This window comes from Mustela nigripes, chromosome 13 (assembly GCF_022355385.1).
Source record: "Mustela nigripes isolate SB6536 chromosome 13, MUSNIG.SB6536, whole genome shotgun sequence".
NCBI lineage: Eukaryota > Metazoa > Chordata > Mammalia > Carnivora > Mustelidae > Mustela > Mustela nigripes.
Window position 1 is genome coordinate 30,286,011 of NC_081569.1, and position 12,199 is coordinate 30,298,209.

Here is a 12,199-nt window from a genome sequence, read left to right on the forward strand (position 1 = left end):
CCAGAGCAATCACTCAATTACCTTCAGTCTTCTCGATGATACGGAGTTGGGCCAGACATCGCAGAGCTCCAGACCAAGCCCCTAAGCTCCATCTCCTGGCTGTCCAATCCCAGGCCCCCTTCCTACACTCCCCGGGACTGGGGGGGGGGGGGGGGGCGTGGCTAGCACAGGACAGCTTTTCCCTCTTGCCCCAAACTGCCTCCTTGAGCCAGTGGGTCAGCCTGGCGGGCTGCAAGAGAAAATCTTTTGGGCCGCGGAAACCTGGTTTGAAATTCCACCATTAGCACTTGGCTCTGGGCCTGGAAGGACTTCTCAACCTGTCAGTCCCCTCCGGGCTCCCTTATTAGCCAGGAGCAGCTGCCTCTAGGAGCGGTTTTGTTCGATCCCTTCTAACCGGCACATCTCTGGATTGGAATGGGTTTGGAAGGCGGGGATCCCAGCAGAGTGGGGTTGGTTTTATGAAGCGGGAAAGGAAGCTGAGAACATGGAGCGCTGCCCTACCTGGGACGGGCCTCATCTCAAAAGCCATTCACGAGGGTCCTGCCTCACAGGGATCTGGGTTGAATCTGTGGCATTGCAAGTGCTCCAGGAGGAAATTCCTTAGGTGTGTGGCAACACATGTGTGCATGCACGCGTGTGCACACACACACACACACCAAGCAGGGAACCCTGCCTGGCTACTTCTGGGCAAGATCCTGTGCGCATGAGAAAAGAGACAGAGAGGGGGAGCTGAGGCTGGTCACAAAGGCGGTAGCCTCACTCAGCTATGGACTCACTTGCTCTTTCTGGAAAAAGGGGAGATGTGCTGACTTCATGTCCATGGCCCCCACATCCTCCTCCCAGGGCTGATGCAAGTACCACACAGGGGAGAGCACTGAGACCTGCAACTCCAGACTTAGAGGACCGAGCTGGGATGCTGCCCTGGGGAAGTCAGCTCACTTTAGTGGGGCTAAGTCACATGACTGGCAGGGCAGGAGACCAGGAAGGGCTGCGTCAGAGGTGTTGGAAGTCTGCCCTTCTGTTCTGAGGTGAGACAGGCCTATAGGTGCCAGAAGGGACACAGGGGAAGGAAATACAGGGTTTTTTGGTGTTTTTATTTTTTCATCCAAGCACCGTGGTTTCAAGCAGATGCTGCCACAAGGTGTCACTAAAGGCCCAGAGAGGTTGACTGACTTGCCCAAGGTCACACAGGCCTTCTGATGCCCAGTCCTGGGCACTTCTCAGCATCCCCCAAATGGATCTGCTCTCCATCTGAAGGTGGGGTGGGGAGGCCAAGAGGATCTGCCGGCTTTCGCTGCTATAATGTCAGCCCCCCTTCTGGGGGCTCAGGGCTACGAAGGGTAAGGAGTTGTCAGGTAACATCAACGGGAAGAGGAGACCCTAGTCAGGGTGGAAGGGACAGGTCTGGGCTTTCTGGTGCGGTGAGAGGCTGACACGGCTGGGAGATCAGTGACCTCCCTCATGTCACACCCCATTCGTGGGTAACAAGTGCTACCCGCACTTGTCTGCCCGCCTTCTCCCACCTCCAACAGGAACCACTTCGTCAATGGTCAGATGAAGAGGCCAGATCCCCTCTACTGGGATTTTGAGGGTAGTCTCGTATAAACGCCTTTTAGTCAAAGGCAAGACAGGGTTTATACAGGCTCGAGACCTACTGATGTCCAAGGAGCAGGACCTCCCCGCTTCTCCTCCAGCACTCCCTTCCCTCCGGGAAGGGCTCTCTTCCATCTCTTGCCCTCCTTTCTGCCTGGCCTTGGATTGAAGCTTATTCCCCACTGGGCTCCAGGGCTCAGCTGGCCACAGCTGGGGAATCATTAATGTCAGTTGAATGACTGCTTGAAGGAGGCCATTTCTGGCTTGGCTGTGCCCATGTCTGGGGGCTGAGGGCTATGTGTTCAGGTGTGAATGCCCACCTGTAGCAGACACTGCTGGCTGGTTGACCCAAGCCCCTTCATCACTGCTTTCTCCCCACACACCTTCAGTGACTGTGGTGGGGATAGCCTTGTGACCCATCTCTGGTCAAGGAGACACAAGTGAAGTACTGGGTGGGGCTTCAGGGTGCTCTTTTTAAAAGGCACAGAACTGGCATTCCTTTCCATCTTCTTTCTGCCTGGAATGTAGACAGATGTCTGGAGTTGCTGCAGCCATCTTGCTATCATGAGGCAAGAAACATGAAGACATAGGATTTCACACTAAGACGGTGGAGGAAAACCGGGGCCTGGAGCTTTCACACTAGCCACAGACTGCCTACTCCTGAACTGTTTGCTGTATGAAACAGATACACACCCGCCCCCTTTATGTGTTAGGACACTGTTTTGTAGGTTGTCTCTTATAGCCATATGCATCCTTAATTGTTATACCACACACTCCCAGTTAGAAATGCTGAGCCTAGGTGGAAAAGGATTTCCTTCCCCCGACCTTGGTATGTGCAGGGCAGGTCCGGACACCAAACTTTCAATGTGCTGTGAGTTGGGGTCCTCTTGGAGCAGCATATGCCCTGGAAATAAGGCCGAGTATTGAACATTGGTAACTTCACTAACAGACTGAGATCAGAATGCTCACTCCCCTGTGGAGGCAGGAATATTCCCTGTCATCTCTCCCTGCTCTACCAGCCTCCCAGCAGACTCTCAGTTATCCTTCAAGACTCAGTCTATGCCACCTCTTCCAAGAAATCATTGCTTCCCCCTTCCCTGCAATCCTCCAGTGTGGATTAGACCTTCCTCCTTTGTGCCCCCACTTCGAGCACAGTGTTTATAAACCCAAGGTATAATGCCACGTGTGCATGTCAGCCTCCCTCACCAGACTAGGCATTTTACCTTAATGTGCTCGTATGTGTGGTACATGTGCAGTGAATTGATTGATCATTTGCTCATTCATTTGTTGCAAGGATATTGAACTCTTTTGAAAGATCCCAGCGCTATGTGGAGCAGCTCTGCCATGTCTAGGTGTCATGGGGCCTAGAACATCCTTGCATAAAGGATCCCTGGGAACAGTCCCCAAAGGCTGGACTCAGGGACGTATACTCCCAGCCCAGGCCTAGCTCCTTTTAGCCTCATAGGACAGGGAGGGGATATAAGCATGGAGCCAACATAACAAAGTATAATCTCATTCTGGCCATTCAGCCCTGCTATTCAGGGAGAAAGAAGAGTCAAGGCCAAGTGTTGAGGCGAGTCGGATGCAGACCTCACATTGCCTAGGCTCTAGAGCTAGAGGACTAGCCATGGGGTTGTGATTATACACACAGGAGGGCTGGTGATTATAATCACCTCCTCCAGGACTCAGATTTGGAAGGTATGGGTAAAGGCATAGGCAAAGGACATCCCCTCTGACTGCACCCATCTACTCCCGACGTCTTAATGGAGAGGGAAGACCTTAAGGACCCATTGATGGGTCCCCTCCCCCCATCAGTAGGCATTTACCCCACTTCCTCCTCTCAACCAAGAAACATTTCCTCTGCACTGCCCCTGCTCCTGTTCCCTGGTTCCCTTTCTCTCTCTCTCCATAAGCATAACCTGAGTACCAGCTGGGCACTCAGCATTTCAAAACCAGAGCTGCTCGGCCATTGATGTGCAGGTCCTGTGTGCCCTGCTTTCACTGACCCTCCAAGTTGTCTTAGCCTTGGATAGCCCCTCTGGTCTGATGTGCCAACCTTTCAGAGACTTTCTTCCCTGACCCAAGTCTTTCTGGCGTTTGAGAAAAAGCTCAGGCCCCATACCCAAAGATGGAGGCTTGGCTCCCATCTTGGCTTTCCTGCTCTGACAGAGGGTAGGAGGGACATCAGGATGCCCAAATGCAATGTTGGGAGACCTAGTGTGCTCCAGGTCTGAAGTGGGTCTGCCACTCTCTTACAACACACACATAAGTAAGCTCTGTCAGTCTGCCAAGTAACTCTGCCTGGCAGGAATTCTTACTACCCTCATACAGTTACAGCTGCAAAGTTGCCAAAACTGACACAAGAAGAAATAGAAACTCTCAAAAGATTTGAATGCTAAAACTCTCAAAGGGCTTGAATGTATAATCAAAACTCTTTTCATAAAACTCCAGGCCCAGATGATTTTCCTGGTGAATTCTACCTAATATTTAAGAAAAATAAATATACCTTATTACATGAAGTCTTCCCCAAAACAGGAAAAGTTGAATTTCTTTCTAAGTCATTTTTACCAGGTCATTTTACCATGTCAATTTCCACATCTGTCAAGTGGGGACAGGTAGCACCTATCTCAGACATAGGGAGCAGAATTAGGATTAAGGGACTTACACATATAGCTCTTGGCACAATCACTGGTACCTAGCACGTGCTCAATGTATGATAATTATTTCTATAAGGCCAAGCCAAGACTGAAGCCACAGCCTATATCTTACTTGTCCCATGATGAGTCCAGAACAACATCCCTTATACAAAGAAAGGAGATCACTTCACAATGACCATGAACAGGGCCACCATTAAACTTGACCTCATTCAACCCTCACAAAAATGCTTCAAGATAGGTGTATCAATCACATTTTATAGGCAGGACAGCTGAGGCTCAGAGAATCTACGGCACTGTGTGAAGTCAAAGCCAGGCCTGTCTGAAGATAAAGCTCAAGATTCTCTAAGCCTTGCAAGTTAGGCAGGTGTCCTAACCAACCAAACCACAGCACTGGGGTGCTCTGACCTTGGGCTAAGCTGTCTATGAACTTAAGGGTACTCATCCAAAAAATGGGTGAAAGAGCTGCTCTCTTGTTTGTTTGAAAGACAGACAGAGCACATGAATTCTCCTGGCAAACTCCTTCCATGTCCAGCTAAAAAGTTCCTATGGATCAGCGCACTAGAGCCATCAGATTTACCTTCGCCAAACTAGGTCCTTCCTCTGCCCCAAGTCCCTGCTTGTCCCAGCCCTCACATGGCACCACTCATGACGGGGGAGACAAGTCACTGTCTAGGATACAATGTTTTCATTGTGCAAGTAAGACATGAATACTTTCTTCTCATGATAAAGTTAACTAGTTCAGAGATTCATTGCATCATAAGAGAACACAACCCCTCCACCCCATCTCTACTCTACTCTTCTACTCAGGGATGAGTACTGTCCCAGCAACAGGGCAGACCCTCTTCCAGATGTACTCCCAGAGCGCATTTAGGCTCAGATGCATTTCCATATGTACACGTATCGGTTCCGGGTTGGTTTCTGCATGACTGCAATCATCCTGTCTATATTGTTCAGCAACTTGCTTCCCTCACTTCACAATCCCACATGCTATTTATATCTCTTCTGCTTCCCAAAGGATTTGAGGAGGTTTATCAGAGTTCCAGAGGGTGGGGTGCAGAGCGGTGGAGGGAATGTGGGCAGGAGGGTGATGCTGACCTGGATTGATGCCCCGGCTCTGCCACTGCATCTGGGTGACCCGGGGCCATCCTTAAAGTCTCTAATTACAGTAGTTAACCCACAAGATCAGTGCGACTCTGCTATGAGCCCAACAAAGAGGGTGTTCAATTATTTCTGCTCCCCAGCCTCCCCGGCGCTGTGAGAACAAGGATCTGGAGGCCAGAGGTGGGCCAGATGGTCTTTAGAGCCTGGATTCCAGGGCCATGAGTCCTCCCTGTCCCTCCAGATGTCTCGGATGTTCTGGAGGTGGGGGAGGGGAGAAAGCCGCCTGCTTTTCTATATCTTGCGCTTGGGTGGGCGCAGAGCTGTGACACCAGCCTGGCCCTGTTTTCCCTAAGCAGGAAGAGAAGTGGACTGAGCTTAATAAATACCTGGTCATGTTCTTTGAATAATTTCATGATCCGTTCCTTCACCTCTGAAATCTATCAGAACCTTCTTCTTCCTATTTGAGAAATGAGGAAACTAAGGACAGGGAAATTCAGGGCATCTGGGTCTCTAGATATCATCTGGCCCAGCCTCCTCATTGGACACAGAGAAACAGGCCCCGGAAGGAAAAAAATAACTGCCATGTGGACAGTTCTGGAATATGATTAGCACAATAAACGTCTGTAGGCCTGGCACCAGATACGTGCGTTAATTCTCACCGAGCCCCGTGAGGTAGATACTGTGGCTTCCCATTTCATGGGACAGAAAACTCAGGACACCTTCTCAAGGGAACACCAAGAATAGGAGCCAGAGTTAGAGTCTGTGTTAGAGCACACCAGCTCCCGGGGCCGCCATTCTGAGTGGAATGCCCAGTCTGCCTCCTAGCCCACCTCCTGCAGCCTGCTTCATCCTCCTGGCATGTTCCACAGCCCGCAGCTCCTGGAGGAAGTGCTCCCAGCCCGCAGCTGGCTCTGCCCTCCCTGCTGTGGCTCTCCACCCCAGCCTGACCCGATATTGAGTTTGTCTGCTCCTCCCAGAGTGCAGTCCTCAAGGAGAAGGGTCTGATTCCCATTCATCTCTGCACTCCCATGCCCCGCACAGGTCCTGCCCCGAGTCAGCAGATGTGAATGTCTGTGCAAGGAAGAGATGGAGGGAGGACTTCAGAGCTCATGCTTTCACCCATCCCACAGGTTCTTTTGGAAGAGTCAAGGTCAGGAAAAAGGGTTTTATACCAAATATGATCCCCGCCCCCATAGCAACTGCCCCTTCCCCTACTCCCCAGTCTCCCTCTCCCAGTGGCTAGTGTTCCCCATTGCCAAGGACTGCAGGACCTCCCCACCTCTGCTGCCATACGGCCTATAGCTCTCAGCAACTGCCCTGCCAACCTCACTCCCATGAGGGCCCTCAGAAAGGGCTCCCGCACTGGGACACTTGCCTTAAACAGGTGACAAAACCTTGACCACAGATCCACAAATAGGGGGTGGGGAGGGAGAAAGGGAAGAGGGAAGGGGTTGGAGGCTGGCCTTGCCTAGACCTTCAAAGCAACTGAGAAAGTGGCATGTCTTCCATCAAGCCATCCTCTTGATGGCTGGGAGTCCTCCTGACCCTCCCTCCCTCTCCAAAGTGGGTAGGGGGCTGGGGAGACTCCCAGCAATTGTGAGCCTGAGCACTGAGCACTGTAGTCTAGTCGGGGAGGATTGCGTTTCCATGGATACCAGCCATGGGAGCTGCTGGGAGATGGGGCCATGGTGTACACAGACACAGATCCACACAGATCTGTAAGAAAAATAGCAACAGATTTGCTGAGTCATTGGCCCCACATATTTATAGTCTCTGGCAAAGGCAGGCCTGCCTATCAGAGGCTAATAATACTGCAGTGGCGTGTTAATTGCAAAGAGGGAGTCTTCAAGCATCCATTCAGACACCCGAGACCGATCCTTGAATAAAGAGTGGGGCCCTCACAGTGAAAGCCAGCGTGTGTGCGTGTTAAGGACTGTGTGTGTGTGTGTGTGTGTGTGTGTGTGTGTGTGTGTGTGCAGGTATGTGGAACTCAGCTCTGGCAAACTAAGAAAGCTCATATCACATCAACCAGTCTCAATCCACCCCATGGCAGTATTGCAAAGGAGTCTTCAATCACCTAAAGATGTCTAGGACTCAGCTCACATGAAGAGGTGGACAGGAGATGAGGCTGGTGGCCATCTCCCAAGGAAGGGGGACAGAAGGCCAGTTGCTGCCTGGAACATTCATCCCACAGCCCAAGGGGTCCACCATGGTTCTTCCAACTCTGGGTAGTAGGATAGTTAGAAGAGAGGGAGTACATCACCCCTGCCTTCTGGGAGGTGAGCCCAGCGGGCCACTTAACTCACCCGAGATCACACAGAGGCCCTAATGCAGGAAACAGTCAAGGACAATGGCTGCCCAGGAACCTGGGTGCCATCTTGAATAAGCATCAAAGGACCAGGGCGCCTGGTGGCTCCGTCTTGATTTCGGCTCAGGTCATGATCTCAGGGTCCTGAGATAGAGCCCCACATCGGGCTCTGTGCTGAGCCTGGAGCCTGCTTGAGGTTCTCTTCCTCCCTCTGCCCTTCTCCCAGCTCTCGCACTTGCTCACACTCTCTCTTTCAAAAAAAAAATTAAACAAACAAGCAAACAAACACAGAAGGGCCAAACTCCACTCCCAAGGAGAGTCTTTGCACTCTTGCTTCTGGGAGCCAGGAAACCCATCTCGCTCCTAATCAGGCAAATCAGTTGTCTCCCACAAGTCCTCAGAACTCCATGGCTCTACCCCCGAGTGCTCTCTGCCCAGGCTTAGTTACCTTCCTGCCCACCGTCTCTGACAGTCTGGGAACCCCACAGAGACTGGGGCCACATACTCCCAGCACCTGGTGAAGACGGGTGGTCGAGAAAACAAATCCCTCTAATTCCTTGAAAACAGTTCTCAGGTCCCCCTGGGTCTTCTGAACTCCCCTGGCACAGGTTCCAGGCTCTTCCCTGGCTCTGCTCCTCTCTGGACATGCCCCTTCTGACACTGCACCCCCAGTGGATGCAGAAGGCGGAGGATGGGGCCCCAGAATGGACCTTGGCATCACTGATCCCTCATTCCTACTATGGCCCCCATCAGTGCTTAGACTCAATCCACAAAGATTGCTGGTCCACATCTCCCTTTGCTTCTGCTGGAACACAGCCCCCTGGCCTCTGTCCTAGGCTCAGCCTAAGAGCACAGAACCCATACTCTCTTTCCATGGACCCACAGAGGAATAGCCGAGCAAGGCTGTACAGGGAGAAAGGGTAATGGGTTCACTGCTGGGCCTCAATTCCTCCCACTCCAATCCCCCAAACAACACAATCATTTGCCACTGAGTTCCTAGTATTCTAAGGAGAGGAGGCAGGAGGGGAGGGGGGGCAGGGGGAAGAGAAGAGAGGGACATCCTTTCAGTTCCTGTTTCTGTTCAAGAGAAGGTTGACTCAAGAGCTATTATTAATAGTAAATTAAATAGTGTGGTTATTCTGAATAGTAAAGAGCTCTCTTGTTCCAAGTTTTCACTCTCCTCTCTCTAGAGACATACCTGCTGTGGCCTGAGATGTGGCATCCAGTGATGGGCATTTGTAGGGCAAAGCTGATGTTTCATTACGCTCAGCCCAGCCCTAAGGGCTGCAAGGGTGCCTCCCCCTCCCCAGCTGTGAGGGTGGGGCAGGACAGGTTTCGGATGCCCTGGGTACCTCCCGCCCTCAGCCCGGTCTGTGCTCACCTGAGAGTGGGAACGGCTTGAGGGTGTGCCCCTCCCACCTGCTAGCTGGACTGGTCAGTTTCCTCCTCCATAAAATGGGGATAATAATAGCAAAAAGTGAATATACATAAAGGGCTTGAACTCTACAGGGCACTTAGCACAGTGCAAAGGTTTGTTAAATTAGAGAGACCACCAAGATGTTTGTAGCACCGAGGATCCGAGATCGCAGGTGCCAAGACCTTTGTGATGGAAACTGTGGATTCTTGCAAAGATCTCCTCCACAGACACAAGCCCAGGCTGAGGTGTTTGAGCAGCCTGCTGTCCTGCTTCTCTCTGGGCCTCAGTTTCCTCCCCCAACCCCCACCACGGGGGACAAGGCTGTGTGAGGGGACAATTGTGCCGGGCCCGCTTTGACCTGCGAGGTCTAACATTGGCTGACATGAACTGATCTCCTCCTGTGTGTCAGACACGGTGCTGAGCGCTTTGCTGTCAGTCAGCGCTTCATTTTGTCCTCAGCACAGCTCTGTAGGCAGGGACCATTCCACAGATAAAGAGATCGAGGCCCAGAGTTATGTGCCCAAGATCACAGAGCAAACCAGGTGCAAAGCTGGCATTTGAACCCAGGTCGGCCTGACTCCATGGCCTGACTCCAATGCCCTTTAGGCCATGTCACCTGATCTCTCATTAGATGCTTGTCCAGCAATGTGCTATGTAGCTCAGGACTGCTGGGGCGGGGGGCAAAAGAGGGGGGCAGGTGTGAGCTATCCCTACCCTGCCCCAGGCTTAGCAGCCCTCCCTTTGACATCACCTTGTTGTTACCACAGGTGAGAACTCTAACTGACCACCTGGTGGCCCAGGGAGTTGAAAATGGAGCCTCTCCAGAGGGGCTGAGGACACCCCATGGGGAAGCAGGGATGAGCCTGGGGACCCCTGTGGAGAGGAAGAGGCAGGGCTGTTACCCAGATGCAGATCAGTGGCCAGGGCCCTGCAGGGAACCCAGGGGGTGCACAGCCCAACTGAGCCCCTCTTGCCTGCTCCCTCCTGTCTATGCCCAGTCATCCAGTCCCCCATGGGCCCACTTGGCCTCCCCCTCCTTTGTCTCCAACGGCAGCAGCTTGGGAGGAGAACGAGGTCCCGTGGGGCCCTCCAGGGTGCTAAGTTGTTTACGAGGAGGAAACAAGCCTGGCTGCATTTTTAAAAGAGGCTCCAGGGAGCCTCAGTGGCCCCTGAGCCTCTCCCCACAACTGTTGGAGTGAGGACCATGAGCCCTGGGGGGCTTGGGTGGGGTGAGGCGCTCCCGCAGGGCGCCTTCATACGTATGGATACTTGACATTATTCATGAGTGTATCCAGAGTGTGTCTGACCCCGGCCTGGCAGAGCAACACTTGTCATAGGGTGAGCCCTGGGCTGGGACAGGGACACTTGCTTGGCCCCCTGGAGCTCCTGGGGACAAAGGAGAACTCCCTTCTGCCTGGAAAGCACCGAACAGGTAGTGAACACCTTGACCGTGGCACCTGGGAGGGACTCCTGACCCAGCAGGAGTCCCTTGAGCCCTCCCTCAAGAGAACAGCATGTGTAAAGGGCCCAGGGGCCCAGAAGTTGACTCAGGTTTGCCCCCTGCCAGGATTTCCACATGGTTAGAGGGGAGAAGGTGGGGAAATGGCAGGCAGCTGGGGTCATGTTGGACAAAGGCCAGTTATACGAGGCCTGGACAGTGTGCCTAGAAGCTGGGGATTTCTGCTGAAGGCAGTGGGGAACCAGTGAAGGGAGTCCTCTAAACCCACCGGTCTTTAAAAGATCACTCTGGGACCTGATGAAGTCCCAGAACCTAAGTCAGGTTCGGTGGGGTGAGGTTCGGAGCCGACGACTAAAGAAAGAATTCTTAAGACGTCGCTGGTACAAAATGGTGGTTTATTAAAGCACGGGGACAGGACCCGTGGGCAGGAAGAGCTGCTGCCCCGGGTTGTGAGGGTCGGCATGTTATATACCCCACGGTTGGGGGGAGGTGGTGAAGGGATGGGAGGTTTCAAGAGAGTTCTCACATGTCAGGGAGGGCCTACAAGGTGCCGGGGGGAGGCCTTGCCCTTATGGCCTGATCAATGTCGTCTTTAGGTCAGGCACTACATCAAGATAGTTGGGAGATTCTTGGTGGGGTGTTATGATCCTGCTATCATTTACATTCCTTTCTACTCCAGTCTCCTCCAGTTTATGGTGGGAGGGGGACATTAGGGCTTCAGGAATGGAGAGTTATTTGCCTCTGGAAATTTGTGCTATTGATAAGGTAACCTCCCTGTTTAGGTCTCTAGGACATCTGTAGAGCAAGGGAGATTCCTGTTCTGCAGGATTGCGATCCCTGCAAGTGAACTATTTATCGTTTTATGGCAGTCAGGGGTGCCTGAGGGATGCTACACATTTGGAGGGGAGCGGGTGAAGAGGGGGTGCAAGGCACCAGCTTCTGCTCTGTCCTCAGCCAGCCTCCTGCTCCCTCATCAGGACCAACTGACACTCCCTCCAGATCTCGAGAGCCCCCACTCAGATCCCCTAGATACCACAGGATCCTGTCTGAGATTACATCCTGGATTAGGGATTGGGGATGGGGGCAAAGCACATTCACAGCTGTGGGACGCAGAGCATGATGCAGAGCTGCTATTCAACCAGACTCCTCTTGGGCAACAGATCTCCTCCCCATTTCACAGATGGCTATGTTAGAAATGCAGCAGGGTGAGGATGATTACATATCAGAAAATCAGGCTGTGTAATTAATCATGTCAATTACCAGAAAGGGAAAAGTTATGTGACAGTCTTAACAAAAACCAAAAATGCATTCGATGGAACTGAACATCCATTTGGATGAAAACTCTGAGTGAAATAAAAATCAAAGAACATTGCCTCGACATAATAAAAAATACCTATCCGTGACCAACAGCCAACAACATTCTTAGCAATAAAACACCAAGGAGAGGTGTTCATATTTTTGTCAGAGTGGGAACAGAATGCCTGCTATTACCACAATTAGTTTGCCTTGTTCTGGAAGTTGTAGCTAATGCAATAGCACATTAAAAATGCAAATAAAGAGACTCTTAATCTCACAAAACAAACTGAGGGTTGCTGGGGGGGGAGAGGGGGAGGGAGAGGGTGGTGGGGTGATGGACGTTGGGGAGGGTATGTGCTTTGGTGAGT